Raw genomic sequence first — 20,076 nt, forward strand, 5'->3', positions numbered from 1 at the left:
ACTTCCCTCATCCTAGGATGGTCTCTAGAAATCTGTAGCTTCTACTGTTTATCCACTGATTGGCTGGTCTGCATGGTCTAAGGGTAACCAACCTTTCGCTCTGTCTCCCTATCTGAACAATCTAGATGAATCCCAACCTAGGTCCCACAAAAATAATTTAAGAAGATGTGCTTTCCAGAAGCTCAGATCTCACTTGGTCCTGTCATTGCATGCTCCTATACTCCTAACTCTGATATTCTATTCTTCTCCTCTTCCTTCTTTCTACTCTCTTACCTTTTTTCCTTGCACTCTTTCATTTCTCCCTCTCTTGCACCTGCCTTCTGTGCCTCTGATGTTTTCTCTACTTGTACTCTCCCTCCCTCTCTACCACTACTCTCCCCTCACCACACTACTACTCACCCCTCTCCACGCTACTACTCTTCACTCCCAGCACTACTACCACAACTCATATTAATACTACTACTACTAATACTACTACACTCCACTCCACCCTACAATCACCCTCCTTTCACCCTCCTACTTACCTTCCCATTCACTCCCATTCACGCCCTACTCTCCCCCATTAAGTGTCACTATCAGACCTGGCACGCATACATATACCCATGTACCACTTTCTGCTACCAACCAATACCTCATCTTGCACACTCCTTCAGCAATCCTTCGCCATGCTCCTCTGCGCCGTACTTTCTCTGCTTCGTCTTTTGACTCTCCTGCTCTCCCCTTTCCCTAACCCGAAAGAATCCACACCTTCTTGTTGCCTGTGCTTCCTTTTATCCTCCTTGTTCCCCCTCCACTGGTTCTCCTACTCAGGGGATTCCCCGCCGGCCACTTGCTTTCTTCTCCCCAGGGGTTGGGTTACAGGTAAGCAAACACATAAAGTGGACTTTAATCCCTGCCCACTTCTCGTACGCAGGTTCACCGGCATTTAGAAATGGCGCCCCCCTCCCCCGACACTATAATGAATGTCAGAGTTAGCATCAGAGCTGAATGGAACATCTGAATTGCTTGATTGATATGGACACCAATCTACAGCCCTGCTGAAGATCAGAATACGGCTAAGGTTCCTGTCGTGCTTCGTGTCTGTGTCGCCATCTTGAAGTTTACACCACTCCACAGTTTGGCCGCAGGTAAGATGAAGATCGCAGATCATGTCTCGTAGAGTGATGGATCTGCCAGTTTCCTCTGTGGATTCCTCCCCAGTCCTGTAGTTCTGTGCTGCCTTTCTTCAGGTTGTGTTTCTCCCTCTCTCCTCCACTGCCAGGCCTCCTAGGTGACGAATAACAAGAAACTGTAAAGCATGGGGCAATCCAGGTATAGGTAAAGACAAGTTGGCACTTTTTGCAGTCATGCAGGCACAGGTAAAAGGGACAGAGACTGGGCCCTCCCGACTCCCATGCCCCGCGTCTTTAAGTGGGGAGGGGTCTTCATCCCCTCTTGACTGGGTCAGTTCCCTGACCCTGTTAATCAGTATGTCTCTGCATTAGAGTGTATGAATGAATGCATGTGACAGCATGAGTGTCAATATGCATTACTGTGCATTTGATAGATGTATGTTGGTATGGGTCTCTGTGTATCATCAGACAATTGTGCTGCTGTGACTTCCCACCTGTGTTTCTTTGTGTGTGTGTGTGAATGGATATTGAAATATGTGTGAAACTGTGTGTAACCATGCAAGTGACTACCTTTGAGTAAAGGCATGTGTCTTTCAGTGAATGTGCGCGTGTGTGTGTGTAAGAGAGAGAGCGAGAGAGAGAGAGAGAGACAGAGAGAAAGAGAGAGAGAGAGAGAGGGAAAGAGAGAGAGAGAGAGAGAGAGAGAGAGAGAGAAAGAGAGAGGGAGAGAGAGAGAGAAAGAGAGAGAGAGAAAGAGAGAGAGAGAGAGAGAGAGAGAGAAAGAGAGAGAGAGAGAGAGAGAAAGAGAGAGAGAGAGAGAGAGAGAGAGAGAGAGAGCATTGATAATTATGGTTTCACTATATGGGCATACCATGGCAATACATGTCCTGATGAAGGGGCTACCTGGACATACGCTGTGAATGCCTAGGTTTGTGATTTAAATAGGTAGCCTATGAGATAAGGCCAATGGCATTTCAAGACATGGCCATATTATGCTGGGCATATGATGGCAATGCCTGGGATCTGGTACTAGTGGTTTAAGTACCTATATGAGAAGGACATCCTGTTCAAACATCTGGAATGTGAGTGTAATGCTAAGCCATACGATAGCACTACCTGAACATATGGAGTGGATGAGTGCGTGGAGGGGGTGAGTGCGTGGAGGGGGTGAGTGTGTGGAGGGGGTGAGTGCGCAGAAGGGTTGAGTGCGCAGAGGGGGTGAATGCATAGTGCGTGTGACGACATAAAACGGACAAGTGCGTAGAGCGGGTGAGTGAGCAAAACAGATGAATGCATGGTGCGTGACGTACATAGTATGGTTTGGAATGCTGAGAACGTTTGAAAGAGCATGTAACTCATCATATCTCACCACCACGCTTACTCTCTTCTTTACACCACCACTCAACTAGAACACAGAGATACTATGACACCATTCGGTATAAATGTTCTCATACCAACATCCGCCGCTCACTCCACATCATTCTAAGTAAACACTGCTGGTTACACACCCCCCAGCCAGGCGTTGTCCTCAGGCCTAATGCAGCCACATCCGGTCTGGATAAATCCTGCCAGAACGAACACATACTCCTGATCTCTCAAACACCACACCTACCGCTAAAAAGCAGCTATTACACGTATACCGCACCAGCTGCACACATACCCGGTGCTCACATGCACCTGACTCTCTCTACTGACCTGAACTTCGGTTCTCAAGGGCGTTCAACCTACCAGCGCCTTCAGACCATACCAATGGTATATAAGGCGCTAAATAAATGCAAAATTGCAAAATAACATAACATATGTTGCCATTTATAATCTGCAACTAGAACACAACCCTTCAAATAACACCCCAACCATTCATACTTACAAAAGTTAGTCATGCAACCAAAATGACAAAGACAAACAGAACCAAAAAACACATCCCAAACTGTACATTACCGTTGTCCTCCCTCCTTGTCACAGTACGAACTAAATGAGGATCCCTGCCTCCGAGACACAGAATTTCGATGCAGCTAAAAGAAAACTGGAATTTAACCTCGGTTCCTTATCCCTGAGCCATACGGTCCCATCTCTCCCACACCACCTCCTGCTTTGTTTCTGTCTATGGAGAGGCACCTCGTGGGGCACTGACGCTGGAGTACTGCGAGTGTCAGAAGGCAGGATGAACCGGAGTGAGGCAATGCCACTATATCCCCACCCTTTCCAGGATAGTTGCGCTGTTGCAAGCTGTGGGAGGGGGAAATAGACAGCGGGTTGAAGAGGCAATGTTGTGGTCCTGCCCCAGTGTACATCCTAAAGGTCATGCAGTTGCTGATCAAGGGCCATTATATGATTTGCTTACAGTATATCTTGGTGGGACTGTGGTGCCGTTGTGGGCCACCCACTGTATTTTGCCTTTCCTCTCCTGTGGGTTCATCTGGATTGGGCCCATTGAGATGAGGCACGTTTGGAAAAAATATATATGCGTCCTCTCTATGAGGAACTCCTGGTGCCCCAAGTTCCATTCAACCCGGGCTTCCAAAAGGGAGCCGAGTACAGTGTAAATCACATGCCTCACCGCCTGTACCAGCCACGCTGTTGCAGGCCTTCCACTAAATTATAGAGGGTCCTGATTTCACAGGACTGGCAGGATGGACAGAATGTCTTCCATGGGTATACCTCCTGAGTAAAAGGTTGTAAAGTGGCACTAGCAATGGTGTTAAGGGAAGATGATCAGGGGCTGATTGGACTGCCTAGTCCTGGTACTCACGGTAGACAGTTAATGCCCATGCCAATGGGGTATTTTTAATCTTTGTCCCTCTGGGACACACTGGGAGACTCTTCTAGTAGGCTGATGACACCATCAAGTCAAAATACTCACCTGTATCCCCTTTGTAAGACACACATATGCCTTCATGACACAGTGCCATAAGGCAAACTGCATATACACATACATAGAAAGTAGCATGTTATACACCCAGGCACAGAACATGTTATTTGTTGTTAAGGTTGGGCTTCCTTGCAATGGCTTGTGACACAAGTGGCTAAAGTCTCCTCCCTTCAGAATGACAGTGGTGAATCCTGATAAGACTGGTTCCGCCAGTTGGTATCACACAGTGAAGGGTATTCTAATCTAATATCTGACTGTCCATGTAGCAGTGGAATTTCATCTTTCCTAAAGGGTTCCTCTACAGTGTTGATAGCTCCTTCCAGGTGATTGATTATTTTCCATTGTGTAAACTCCATATGGCCTGTGATTCACTATCATAACATACACGAGTAAGAAATTCCTCAAAATGTCCTGTAGATCGTCTCTATTTTATTTATACAATTTCAAAATTAAATCTAATGCCAAAACAGTTAATTTATGTTACGAATCCATCCCCACATCCTCACGACATTGTATGAATTTCTCATAAGTCAAACAAATTAAATCAAAGTGTCCAAACCACTAAAATAGATAGAAAGATAGACACCTTCCCTGTGTTGCCTCAACAGTGAATATATAGAAAACGATGAAATAGGCGCAACACAAATCTATAATAATAATCTAAAAGTAAGCTGAAACTACAATTTTGGACATATCCTCTATGTTCACACGTCCTAACATATCGACTATGTTTCTGTCTTCATGCTTTGAGTGCTGACATTCTTCAGGAAACATCAATTGATCATATAATATTCATGCAGATGACTCAAATCTAGTATTCATACAAGTCATTCAATAACTTGGTGATTTAATTCTTTCATAGATGTGGGCATTTAGAGGTAGTAGGTGCCATATCCTTTGGCTTCAAAATGTGCAGAGTGTATTTCTTAGTTCGCAAATCCCATGTGTTGTATCTACAAGAAACGTGTGTAGGTCTTACTTACTTCAACATATACAGAACGTTATGTGCACTATTCATATGTATAGCGAACCCCTGAACAAGTAGACATACCTCATGTATTGTTTCATTCGTGTCTGACTTTTTCATGTGCTTGACACTCTCTTGACAAGCTCTCGATCCTGTTTGTCTGCCAAACGTTTAAAACACAAATGTATCTCTCTTATGTAGTGAAAGTATTGTTACATACCAATGAACTCACCACCCTTTGCCAACAGAAAAAAGGCCCTAGAACACCTCTGGAGAAAGAACCCATCCTAAGCCCACACTGACGCCTTCAAAGCCTCTGCTAATACTTACAAAGCTGCCATCATCATCACCAAAGCCAACATCTGCAACAAAATAATCAGTGAATCTAGCTCCAGTTCCAAAGCCTGCCATCACCTGCTTCCCTAAAGATAAAGCCTGGTGCTCCTTTGTCCAAGCCACTTTGACCAACAAGACACACAACCTCAGAGAAAAAAAAAATCTCCTAAAAGTTCTCTCTTATGACTACAGGCACCCCTCTCCCATTACCGCGTACCTCTCTACCACCCCCACACCCTCTTCCACTTCTCCCTCGTCACCCATGCTGACATCCTCAGCATCATACAACACTTCAAACCATCCAACTACAAAGGCGACATCTGCCCAGCCCACATCATTAAGATGTGTGCAGTAGCTCTTGCACCCACCATTGCCAAATTCATTAATTCCTCCTTTACCTCCTGCTCTATTCCCGCCACCATCAAAGAGGTCTGGGTCACCCCACAACTAAAGAAACCCTCACTGGAACCTCCCCCCCCACCAACTATCGCCTCATCACAACCGTACCCATTCGCCTCAAAATCCTTGACCACGCTGCATACCTCCAACTGCAAACCTACCTTGAGTCCAACAACCTACCTGGACTATGTCAATCTGGCTTCGGACCCAGACACAGCACAGAAACCGCCCTCCTAGATTTAAAAATCCAACTTGATAACATACGAGACACAGGTTAGATCACCATCCTTCGACTACTAGATCTATCTGCCGCATTCAACCTGGTTGACCACAATGTCCTGTGTCACCACCTCACCGCCATTTTCATGCTCTCATTGGAAGCTACAAGCTGTATAAAATCCTTTCAGAGTGAGCGTTCCTAGTGAATCTTCAGTTAATCTGCAGCTGCAGACCCTATCCCTGTTTCCTATGGCAACCTGCAAGGATCCTGTTTATCACCTACACTCTACAACATGTACACCAAGCCCCTCTTGGACCACCTTGACAACCTGGACATCCCTTACACAAACTTTGTCGATGGCACACAGATCTTACTCAAACTCACTGGCAACCACAGCCTTGACTTGACCAACATCAACCGGGTCTATAGCATCATTCAGGACTGGATGGCTTACCACCATCTTTGCCAGAATGATGACAAAACAGAACTCCTCATCACCGGCTCCCCACACAGCCTCAAACACCTTGACCCTGCCTTCACCGACTTCTCCATAGATGGCAATATCACACCTGTCTACAAGCATGTAAGAACCCTAGGAGTTTGCCTTGACTTAGTGCTAGCCATGCAAACACATGTATACGCCCTAGCCTCCTCTGTAACCTACTCAACTAAGCTCATCACTTCAATAGTAAATTCCTCTCCACGGACAACTGTCTCACACTAGCCAGGGATATCATTGGTAGCAAATTAGACTATTGCAACGCCATCTTAGCCAGAACTTCAGCACGAAACCTGACTAAATTCCAACTACTACAAAACAATGCCCTCCGGGAAGTCTAGGGTCTCAAACTATCAGACCACATTTCCCAAACCAGACGAGAGGCTTGATTGCCTATTCAAGCCTGTATTGGCTTCAAAATTCTATCCATCATCCACCGATGCATACACAACCAAGCTCCCTCCTACCGCAATCAACGCATCACCATGAGTACCAAACCGCGCTACTTGCGATCCTCCTCCGCCCTTTCAATGTCAACTCCCAGATTCACTAGGAAAAGAGCTAGCGGGCTAGCTTTCCCATCACTGCCCCCACTCTCTACAAATCCCTGCCCCCCTGTATCCAAGAAGAGCCCTCTTACCCCACATTACAAAAGAAACTGAAAACTGCCCTATTTAATAATTATGCATAAAATGCTATCCCTTATAGGCACAAATCTGTTTTACATGCTTACCGACCTGACTGTCCTATTTTATTTGAACTATGTACTGACATTTATTTTAGCGCTGTGATACCTCCGGGTCTGGGCGCTACCAACAAATGAAATAAATAAAATAAAAGAAATAAAGTGTAATGGGAAAGGACTGGATCAACGCCTATTACTTTACGTGCAGTGAACAACAACAATAACTTACTTTAAATTTCTTATGGGGTGACGCCACCCCCCGCACCCCTCCCCCCCATGGTGACTTGGCGAGTGTTGTTGTCACTGTCGGATGGTAGGCTCCTAACCAGGCTACGGCGACATGTATCCCAAACGTACCAAAAATATATTTCAGAAGCACTTGTGGTAGAAAGTACAAGGCACACCTGATCCCTGGTTTGCTGTGGGCCCATGAGCCCAGAGTAATTCTCACTTACATGAACATTTGACTGCACAACATGAGAAGTCACTCAGGACCGTGGGTAACGTTCCTTCATGGCACTGCTACACCCTCGGGTTAGACAGAAACCGTGCAGTGCAGGTCTCCCATATTTGATTCTTCTAATGGGCGTATCCATTATGGGTTACGTCACTGGTAACAGTTACATGAGCAAGAATAGAAGTAGGAAGACCTGGGGCACCGGGCTACATAGCTTGGGTACGGCGATTAATGTAGGTTATGCGCTGCACTAATTGGACCAGTCTCCCTCCAGGAACAAGTACCTGTCTGTTTTTCAACATTGGGAAATGGGTGAGGATTAGATATGGAGTCTGTAGGAAAGATGTATGACTCTACTGGCACACATCTTCAGTGTTCCTTCATCCCATTCCCAACTGTCCAGTGAGATTTCATTCATGACCAGCTACGGGATGGCAGGTCTATCATGTCAGGTTCTTCTGCTACTTGCACAGCTGATAGTCTGGAACTAACCAGTGTTCTGGAACAGTAGGGCTTGATGGGACATTCATGCACCCCAGGGTCACAGACACGGGTAACGGTATTGGCGATACCCAGATTCTCTCACGTCTGGTCGTGATCCACTTCTCCTAAATCAGAAATCATTATTTTGCAGGGTGATCTTTCCCGATTTTTTCTTCTTCTGATAATTGCCAATCTAGTACAGTTCTTTGCATTGAGATGGACTGCCACTGGGGTCTTTTTCTTCTTTAGGATTTCACCTCAACAGAGCCCTTCTATCCACTCCCACCCCATGGGCACTGCCCTCCTGGACCGACTTCATCCTCCTCTCGCCGAAGGATCTCTCAGACACACTTGCTTCACTCAAAACCACTAATTAGACAGACAAGTTCCTCACAGCCTCCCTCATTAAACAACACACTGACCAAGTACTTCATGCACTCATCAGTATTGTGAATGCCTCCTTCAGTGAAGGTGCAAACATGTTGAAGAGGGTACTCATACGACTTAAAAAAAGACAAGGGCCCTCCCTGGGATCGGAGCTCTCCTGGGTTTTTTTAGTTGTTAGACTGGTTAGTGCCTGCAAGGGGAGTGATGCGCAAGAACTCAGACCAGGGTTCCAGAGTAATATGAAAGCACGCAATTATTTGGTCACTCTCAACCTGCGCCAACATTGAAGAATGGACACGATGTCATGTCTGTTTGTGTAGATTTCGAATTTATTGTGCAGTATCAGCATACACGTGGTTCGACCATGGGGCATCTTCCTCAGGGCTTTATTGAAGTAGTTAGCTGTTCCAGTAAAGGGTACAGGATAATTTGCCCGAGTGGTAGGTTTAATAAATGGGACTTGCACATGAAAAGTACAATGCAGCATTCTGCAGATTATATATATATGGCGGCGTGGCACTGTGACCACAGTGTGTCAGTGCAACAGCTTCTCACACGACCCTTTCTCAAAAAACTGTTGATTGACCCAGTGGTCTTAGCCAACTTCAGACATAGCATGAGCCTCTGATTCATCGGGAAGCTTATCACGAAAGTAGTTGCAATAAACATCCTGATGAATGGGAGGCTTGTGATGGCTGCGACCCAACTACCTGCCAGAATCAACCAGCTTGACATCGTCCGCTATTAGCAGTCTGGCTTCCATCCCAAATGCAGCAATGAGAGTGCAAACATCCAAGTGGTGGAATATGCGCTCAGAATCACCGACACTGGGAACACATGCCACCTGGTTCTCTTAGATCTCCGAGCTGCCTTTGACACAGTTGATTACCAAATACACCTTTCCTTCCTCGCGGACAGGATGGGCTTCTCTTGAACGGTTCTAAAATGATTTGCATCTCACTTATCCGCTAAGCACCAGGTCGTTAATTCAGATCCAACTGACTCCCACCCACGTGTGGGGTCCACCAAGGATCCATTCTCTCCCCAATCATCTCCAATCTATACATGGAAGTAACCATTGGAAGTCACCTAAATGACCCCAACAAAGTCATCCATCAGTACTCTGATGACACTCAGCTTTACATTAAGGTCAGTGGCCCCCCATGGCATTGCTCACCCCCGTGAATGCCTGGCTAGTATCCAAACATGGCTGACAAGCACTTACCTCAAACTGAACCTGACCAAGACTGAATTTGTCGTCTTTGGTCCTTCCACCAAACAAGAACTTGTGCAACAATGACTGCATGATATGTGCCTGGATAGTGTCAACCCTCGACTGTCAAACTCAGCCAAAAATCCTGTGCATCCTTGTTGACAGTAGCCTTTCCTTCCAAAAGCACATAGTTAGAAAGGCATAAACCACATGGCTGCAGATAGATAAACTCCCCAAAATCCAATCCTTGATTCGTCTGAACGAATTCCATACAGTGGTCTAAACCCTCATTATGTCACACAGCAATGGGGGAAATGTCCTCCTTACTGGGCTTCCAGACACACTGGCTCCCTTCAAAGCAGCCTACCATGCTGAACCCTGCCTCATTACAGGTCGCGAAAATTAGACTCTATGGAGGTCATTACGACCCAGGCGGTAAGTACACCAACTTTACCACCATGGTGCAAACTATGTTTACACTATGGTGGATGGCGGATTTACCGCCCCATTCCAAGGTGAGTGGGGTGGTAAATCCCCATTTCCCATTTATCCTTCCCCATTCCCATTTTTGCCCCATAGGGCATAATGGGAGTGGGGAAGGCGCTAATTACGGCACCGTAAATTACGGTGCCGTAATTAGCACCAAGGCGGTTTAGCGCCATGGATTTTAACGCCTGCTAAAAGCAGCCGTTATAATTGGAATCAGGCGTTAAGGGTTAACGAGAGCGTTAACCCTTACCGCCTGGGTCGTAATGACCTCCTATCTCTCCAACAATGTGCATACTTCACTGGCTCCTCCTCCCCGCCAGGATCATATTTAAAACTGCATGTATCACCTACAAAGCAGTCTAAAACAGAACACCAACATACTTGGCGGCTAAACCCCCCACCACTAGAGGTTCTTGCCCCGCACACAGCAAATCCATCAAGAAGTTGGAGTCAAAGCTATCCCGCGAAGAGAAGACTTGTAAGCAGTCCTTCTCCCGCCACACCCCGGCCATCTGGAACTAAATCCTGGTAGTGGCATGAAATGGTCCCACCATCCTCCAGTTCTTCAAAACACTAAAAACGTGTCTCTTTCAACAATACCTGCCAGACGAATAAAAATCCACCTATCCTTCAACAGTACTGCGCTATTGTATAAAACAGGTCGTACAGATGGGTTAATTCAGATCCGACTGACTCCCAGCCACGTGTGGGGTCCCCCAAGGATCCATTCTTTCCCCAATCATCTCCAATCTATACATGGAAGTAACCATTGGAAGTCACAGAAATGACCCCAACAAAGTCATCCATTAGTACTCTGATGACACTCAGCTTTACATTAAGGTCAGTGGCCCCCCATGGCATTGCTCACCTCCGTGAATGCCTGGCTAGTATCCAAACATGGCTGACAAACACTTACCTCAAACTGAACCTGACCAAGACTGAATTTGTCCTCATTGGTCCCTCCACCAAACAAGAACTTGTGCAACAATGACTGGATGATATGTGCCGGGATAGTTTCAACCCTCGACTGTCAAACTCAGTCAAAAATCCTGGGCTTCCTTGTTGACAGTAGCCTTTCCTTCCAAAAGCACATAGTCAGAAAGACACAAACCACATGGCTACAGATACATAAATTCCCCAAAATCCAACCCTTGATTCCCCTGAACGAATTCCATACAGTGGTCCAAACTCCTGTTGTAAAGCACTCTGCTGCTCTTGAGCTAGGTTTGCGCTATTAGCAATCAAATTAAATAAATGGATTCTCGATCCTACTGGGGTGTTTCTCTTTATCATTTCCTCCTTGGTTGTTGCTGACTGTCCTCCAGAAGCCATCCTGGCAGGTCACAATCAGAGCTATGACAGTATTAGTCTCCAGTGCTTTGGCAAAGTTCTTCTGACAAGGTAGCAAAAGCCCTCTGACTTGGGATATGGCTTATGATGCACAGTTTGGTGGTCCAGCACCAAGTGGAGGTGGCGATATTTCAGGGACTAGTGAGTTAGGCTATGGGTTTGCCCATGTGGATGGATGCCCCTGAGGGGTTGGGATGCTAAGGCAGACTGATAGCAGCTCTCGGGGACCTGGATGAGAAGGTGCCATAGGGAACATGGTAGCACCATACGGTTACGAATGAGACACACAGTGTAGGATGGAACAGCCACTACAGGCATTTATTTGGTGCCCTGCATGTTAATGCAGTCTGCTTCTTATCTTCTTGACATCTTTGTCCCAGTTATCAGCCTGTCTGGTCTGTCATGGCGGCAGGAGTTGTTGTGCCTCCCATTAACTTAATTGTAGGAAAGTTGAAGTTGCTTCTTCAAACGCAGTATTGCTTCTATGGTCCTTCTGTTTTGAGTTCCCGAAGAGGCTTAGTTAGTACTGTGACTAGTAAGGAGAACTAGAGTCCTGTAATGGAACATTCAACCACTGCCCCCAACACATCCACCTGTAAACTACAGAGCCTATATAAGAGAGCCCAGAAATGTCAGCCCTGAGTAGTGCATCATATAATCGACTATGCAAAATAGGAATCAGAATGGGTGACCAGGGGGAGGGATAGGCCAACCCGGCAGACTGGGTTTAGGTAAAAGCTGGTCTAGAGTATAAGGATGGGACAGAATGAGCCGTGCAGGGGTTGAGGAAAAAACACAGAACACGAATAGAGAACTAGAACCTAGGTAAAGAAGGAGTGGAGTAGCAAAGCAGAGGCGGAGGAAAGATAGAGCTGATAGCCAGACATGCACGAATACACAATGTGGAGTAAGGAATGACGGCAGATAAACTACCATTGAGTAAATGACCGTTTGTTTGCATTGTGAGTGGGACCTGCCTGGAGTATTGATGCCTTTCGACACTTCTAGAACTCCTTGGACCCTCATAATGGAACAGCTGACGCAGTCGAGCTGACTCAAACACGCACAAGAGGAGACTGACAGAAATGTTCCAGAAGCAGGCAGGGAAACATGGATACTGGGAAGTACTTAGGGAAAGAAACTGGACCGGAGAAGTTAAAGGCGTCTGAAATAGAAGTCGGGTGGCACAAGGCAATGGAAAGTACAGGATAAAAAAGAGCAAACTACTTGAACAGAAGTGAGAGCGAAGGGCTAGCCCTGAGAAAGGGACTGAAGCTGGGCGCAGATATGCTAAGAGGACTGCTACATGTGAGAGGACAGGCATGATATAGCTGGACAAGCTAGCTTGAACTCAGGGCGGAGTATGTGTGACACTTGCAGAGCTCATTCAGACTGTGTAAACACTGGAAGCAAAGATTGCGCAACATGCACACGCAAGGACACAGGGAAAACAGCACCACACAAGAACATGTAAGGACAAGGGGTAGGCTTGGGCTGTACAGCGAAGCCGAACACAAACCGCAAGAGAGGAGCTGCACGCAAGAACAGACATAAACAAGCAGGCGCAGGTCCGGAGCGAAAGAGGGAACCGTCTCGGAGGTGTAGCTCAGAGCAACATGGGTTCACAGTAAAGAACATTCTGGGAACACTGAAGTATGCTCGTGAAGCCGAAATGTAGATAAACGTTTATTGTAATGTTACATACGACCGGCGCCCTGCTCTGCCACACACCTCTCAGCTCTCCTTCCTCTCCGCCAACCCTCACTCCGAATCCCTTTCAAACCACAACATTCTACCAAGCACGAGCAGGCAGGGACGCTGTAAACAAGGAAACCAATGCAGTAGAAATAACATGAAGCAAGTACCGAATAATGCGTGCATGAAATACTACATCATCTCCCCCTTATTTTTTTTAAAAAAACGAAATGACAAAAACAAAGATGAACGATTAACTACTGTGAAATATTCATGAAATCCATAGTAAGAATAGAACAAGCAATGAACACTGAAAAAAAAAACTTGACATGTAGCGATAAATCCACCATAGTCAAAAGTTTAGCAGGCTACTTCCCCATGATGTAATCTCTAGACCAAAATGGTAATCTTTTCTCTCTTGACGTGCAAAGTATTTTGTCACTGGATGTGACACCCATCTCGGACTCTGAATGATTGTCACTATCATTACCAACATTACTGCTTTCGACAACCATGCCATCATCATCCCTCTGGAACACCTCACCTTCCCCAGGATCGCTTACTTGATTATTGATGACACATTCTTGCCCCACAGCACTAAAATCATCCTTCTCTCTCCAATGCCCATCTTCCTCCACTACTTGAGATCTAACATCAGACTGCACTCTCACATTCTCCTCACCACTACTATGACAATCTTCATTATTCCTCAAACGTAAGTCATATCCTCTAACATGTCCAGCATGACCATTTCCATAATGCTCTAAATCCCAATTCCATCTGCTCACTCTGTCCATGTTCCATACCGATCCACCACTGACCTTCACTGCATTTGCAAACACTTGAACAACTCTGACTGGTCTGCTATATTTTGAATCACCCTTTCTAACATTTTGACCTAACTTTATCCTCACCATATCACCTGGTGCAATTCCAATTCTGTGATTACGTCCTGAATAACTCCTATTCATACCTTCGGGGCATTTCCAACTTCTCACCTCTCTGAATTCTGTCGTTTTCCTGCTATTAACCCACTCTGGACACAGTAACATGTTGGGAGCTCTACCCCTCATCAATTCAAAGGGAGAAACATTTAAATCTCTCTTGACTGACGTTCTTATACTCCACAATTTTTCCTTTAGTGCTTCTTCCACAGGTATGTTGTTTCTCACAGCCAACTCTACAGTTTCCACAATTACCCTATTACATCTCTCAACTAAACCATTAGTTTGGGGATGATATAATGCAGAATACTTCCAAATAATACCTGATGCCATGGCAAACTCTCTAGTTTCTTTGCTCTTAAATTGAACACCATTATCACTAATAATGGTTTTTGGAAAGCCTTCTCTACTGAAAACTTATTTTAGGAACTTGATTACTTCTCCAGAGTCAACCTTTCTGACTGCTTTCAATTCTACCCAACCTGAATAATAGTCAATCATGACAATCAAAAACTTTTTCTCTCCTATTAACCTTGCATATGGTCCCACAATGTCAACACCTAACTTCATTCAGGGAGCTTGTTCCTTATTTATGACAAGAGATTCTGATTTAAAACTTGTGCAGCTCTTATCACTGTTTTGGCAAGGCCAACAATTCTTGACAAATCTCTCAATTAAAAGATCCATCCCTGGCCACCAATATACAGATCTAACATTTGTTTTTGTTCCCGTGATCCCAGGATGCCCTTGGTGAGCTTTTCCTATGAGTTCCTCATACAATGACGTGGGGGGTATCAACTTGTTTCCTCTCAACAAAAAACCTCCTTCCATGGAAAGTTCGTTCCTTACTTCCCAAAATTTCAGACATTCTCCATCAATCCATCTCTTTTCTGGCCAACCCAACATCGTAAAATCGGCGATTTTTTTGTAACGATACATCCTTACTTATTTCATCCAGCCACATTTCCTTAGATGTAACTTCATAAACAACTGCCACTATGTCATCATTACACTCAAAATCAGATTCAGCATTTCCGAAATTATAGGAAGTGGAAAAATATCAACTATAACGTTCTTGTTTACGTCTCGAAGATCTACACAAATTCTGATTTTTCCATTTTTCTTCATCACGATAACGATGGGGCTGCCCACTCTGACGATTCAATCTTTTCTATCACTCCTTCTGCTTCCAACCTCACCAGTTCTTGTTCAACTTTATCCGCTATGGCAAAAGGTATGGGTCTGGACTTAACATGTCTGACAGGTACTGCTCCCTCCTTCAGGCGAATCCTATGTGAAAAATGTTTCAAGAAAACTAGTTTCTCCTGTAGTTTGTCATCTTCAGAGTGTTTTTCTATCTGATCCCCGCTAGAGTTTACAACTAGAACTTTTTCTTCCTCACATGGATCTAACCTGATCCTCAAACCAGCTTGGTCTGTCCAACCAGTTTGCTCCTCATGCCGCAAGTCACCAGATTCTTCCAGGTTTTCTTCGTGATAATCGACCATGGTGAGTAGCTGTCCACTTTCACTTTGAGTTTCCAATTATCAACTGTTATGACACAACTTGGGCACTTGAATTCTCCTCCAGGAGGTGCACGTATTGTGAATACTCTTTCATCGTCTGATTCATCGTTCTCTTCCTGTATGGTCGAAATCCTCTTCTTCCTTCTGCAAGCGACGGCGAAATGTCCTTTCCCCCCATAGTTCCCACACTTCTGTCCTATCGCTGGACAATGTTTGGCATTTGCAAAATGTCCAACCCTACCGCAATCGTAACACCTGTCCCCATCTCTGGATTGCGTATTCATGGTTCTGAGATCATTCTTTGCCCAATTTCTCCCTCTGAAAGGTTGTCCTTTGTTCTCAAATCCTTTATTTCTATTATTTCTAGGTTTAGGTTCTGCGCAATCCTTAGTTCTCAGTGTGCTAACCATGCTTTGTTCTCCAGAATCTAATGAAGACTTGTCATGTTGCAGCTGTAAATTCATGACGGCTTCTTGTTTTTTGCTTTTCATTTCTTTGGAACATAATTGACTATGCTCAACACGTTTGGTAATGGCAATAGTCTCTGGCAGGGACGGATTCCCTACCATCCAAAGTCTGTCCTGAACCAAACTATCCTTGGCACGTATGATGATTTGGTCCCTTATTAGTTCATCTAACGTGATGCCATTGCCAAAATGACAAGTGCGAGACAAAGTTCTCAAGGCTGACACATAATCTTCGATAGACTCATGTTCCTTTTGAGTGCTGGTATAGAAGTTATACCTGTTTATTGCAACGTTTGTTTCTGGGGTGTAATATTTGTCTAATTGTCTGATGGTTTTTTCATGTTCGTCAGCATCTCCACTCTCATCTACTGACAGTTCAGGTAGCTCTCTGTATTTTCTTTGTCCTTCTAGGCCCAATGCATGAAGTAGCAACAATTTTTTTTTTCAGATGTAAGACCTTCCTGGTCAACTGTCTGGATATAATTTAGCCAGAATTCCTTCCATTCTGCCCAACTTACAGCTGGCTGTCCGGGTGATGGGAGAAAGCTCGCTGGAGGCTGGATACTAATACCTTGCATCATTCACAGAGTTGTAGCCGTTTCAGATAAAAGTATGAGTTATTGTTCAAATTTCAAAGTATTTGAGTTGCTATTAAATGCTACTTCTCCTTTCTTTTGTTTCCTCCTCTCTTAAAAATAACGCAATTGAGTAAGTGTATCACAGTAAAGTACTGTGATGAGGATGAGGAGATTGCTATGTACTCCTCATCTCGCCGTGCCGAAATGCACTGCGAGGAGGATGAGGAGATTGTTGTGTACTCCTCATTCAGCCTGATTCCAAAGTCATGTGACTCGCGGGTCCTCTTTTCCGAGGTACTGAAGTACGGTGACAGACAGCTGTTTGCCCAACCCTGTAACCAATCAGGAGGGTAGAAATGAGGAAGGAAACACTCAGCACGAACCAACGTGGCTCCAGGCGTTGGCTCGGAGCATTCGCTCTGCTTTCCTTCCTTCCCTCACTCCTCTTTGATGTAGAGTGAAATGACTGCACAAGCCAACGTGTGTCACAACGTTAGCTCGGAGCATCTGCTCTCTCTCTGGATAGCCCGAGTTAATGATGCATCCGCACAAGCCAAAACAGTAGGTGCGACGGCTCGGAGCACTGCTCTACTTCTCTCCGTAGCACCGTGGATCCTCAGGACGCCGGCATCCCATCCTCGTCGCCAAAATGAAGTATGCTCGTGAAGCCGAAATGTAGATAAACGTTTATTGTAATGTTACATACGACCGCGCCCTGCTCTGCCGCACACCTCTCAGCTCTCCTTCCTCTCCGCCAACCCTCACTCTGAATCCCTTTCAAACCACAACATTCTACCAAGCACGGCGTAAACAAGGAAACCAATGCAGTACAAATAACATGAAGCAAGTACCGAATAATGCGTGCATGAAATACTACAAACACCTGCTTCAGTTCACAGAGTTTATTATTCACCTTTATTATTCACCTTTCAGGTGCAACACAGTCAAATTCAGTGACCCAGGTGCTATTCATCAGGACTTCAGTTCCTAGGTGTGGCCTTTGCATGGTCTGAGAAAGCAAAAGACCACACAGACCACAAAGCAGCGGGGGCCAAATGTGAAATCCTGGAGTGGGTTGTGGATGGGAGCAGGTTCTGAAAAGTTTGTAGAGATGCACAAGGGTTCATGGGAAATTCACAAATGAGCGGGGATGTTTGTTGAACCCCACATAGTCTATGTGCACTCCAAGTAGCGTCAGAATGGCAGAGATGTGACAGGGACAGGAGAACACACACTCCTCATCCAGACCAAAGGCCCTTGCCTTCTTATGATCCCACATGACAGACACATACCCACCTGCAGCCACCCAAAAAGCTCCAAGGACTTAAGCACCACAACAAGGCATATAGGGCTGGTACAATCTAATTCTAACTCAGGGACCCCTCATAGCGCAAGTGACGTGCAACAGACCATGTGCTGGGGGTCCACCAGTGCTCAAAACATGCATCGGCAGAGGCAGCACAACTTCGGTGCCACATGTCTCTAGAGACTGCAGGAATGGGACCAATGCAGGCCTAAAAAACCTACTAGACAAGATCAACGAAGACCTCAAGACATCCTTTAAGATTCCGGCCTGCACCTGCAATCCTGTATCGGGCACCAGTGAACTCGTGCCTGGCGCAAGGAGTGGCACCTATGGAGTTGAAGGCAGCTGACATCAAGCCACTACCCAGGAAGGTGGTAACTATTGAACCTTCTCCAGCACAGCCACAGTGCTGGAGAGCTGTGTCTGCAGCCATCTCCTAGCCCGCGTGGAAACTAACAGCAACCTGAGTCAGGCACGCATTGGCTACATGCCGCATCGGGGTACAGTTTCTCATCTCTTCTTGCCAGTGCCTAATTTCCCTATGATCTATCAAACATGATTATATTCTGTCTAAAGCAAGCCGAGTCTACTATTCTAATTTCATTCCTTCTACGTACGTCCAAGGGGCCAGGAAAAAGGGCAGATTCACTGTATGAATGCGGGTGCCAGGGCACACCATCCCATACGGCTACATACCACGACAGCAAATCCTTGGCAAGCCCCGTGGCAGCTACATTTCCTAACAATCCTTACATGCCCTGCACCAGCGTGCTCCGTGGCACGTGAGTCACGTGACGCAGAAGCGCTGGCGGATGAATCTGTGCGGCGCCTGGGGCAGAGAAAATGGATGCCACATAGGAGGACAAGGCTCTACCTTCAGTGCGCCTGTAAATACGCTTATTTTTGCACCTGGTTGTATTGTGTCCACTTTGTCGGACCCATACATCGCCATTGTTTGCCGTGTGCCTGTGTGGACCCTGTCACTGTGTTCCACAAGCCCTTCTTGGTTCCCTGTGTGAGGTTGCCCAATTTGATTGCCTGTGTACCTAACCCAGGACTGGATATGTTTTGTTCTGGCACTTGGGGGCTCATTAGCTCCCATTAAAGGACTCCCTTGTTCACTGCCACTGGTTACATTACCCAGGGCACGGCTCTGCATGGACACCCCCTCTGCTCCACACTGCTATTGCCCCTGGGTTTGCGGGAGCTGTGCACCATAGAGGATTTGTGCCCAGTGGTTTCTGTAATTGCTCCTGTGGAACTGTGGTGGAACTGCCTCCCACCCTGTGTTTCACACTGGTTTTCCAGTAGCCGTGTCCTGGCGCCTTCGGGCCGGGCTTGTGGATTTTGCTTCATTGCTCAGTGTGCTCTAGTGTCAGGTCAGTGAACACTGATCTGTGCACTCTGACTCCTTTCCCAGTGTCACTCTGGAGGTGGGCCAGCAAACTCCGAATTGTGGCCATGAACTCCGCCTTAAGTTGTCACAACAAGCCCTCTGTTAAGACTATTGCAAACTTGGTAGGCCCTGGCTCATGCCTCTGAAAGCCTTCGTTGGGTTTTGTATTGGCTGCCACCCTTGATTGCACTGTAAAGTTGTTCCGCTGTGGTTTTGCCTTGAACTGTCTCTCCTCTAAATTCTTCTCTTTGGCAGGATGCTGGTCTGGTTGGATTACCCGATAAATGGTACGTGGAAGAGGAGACTGTAGACAATTCCCCGTGGAAGGCAAGCCCTGCCACGACAGTGGCCAACAGATCAAGGAGCGCCAAAGGGTTCCAGTATCAGGTCATTGTGTAGAGACGAAATTACTGATTCCACCCCCATTACACTCCCTTTTCGGAAAAAGCTGAAAATAATCCATGTAAAAAAAAAGAAAACTGTTCACTATAAGATTAAGCTATGAAATACAACTTGCGTCCACTTTTTGGCTTACTGCACAAAAACCCAGACTCATTTAAAAGTGGAAAAGGTCGCTTTAATGTGACAGGCCAAAGCTTACAATTAAACGCTTACCTGGCTCCATGGCCTTACAGACTAACAAAATATTTAAACAACCAATTAACTAATTACACATTTTCATTTCCCCCAACAATTAA

This window comes from Ambystoma mexicanum, chromosome 3p, assembly GCF_040938575.1.
Source record: "Ambystoma mexicanum isolate Mex_15411 chromosome 3p, UKY_AmexF1_1, whole genome shotgun sequence".
In the NCBI taxonomy this organism is placed as follows: domain Eukaryota; kingdom Metazoa; phylum Chordata; class Amphibia; order Caudata; family Ambystomatidae; genus Ambystoma; species Ambystoma mexicanum.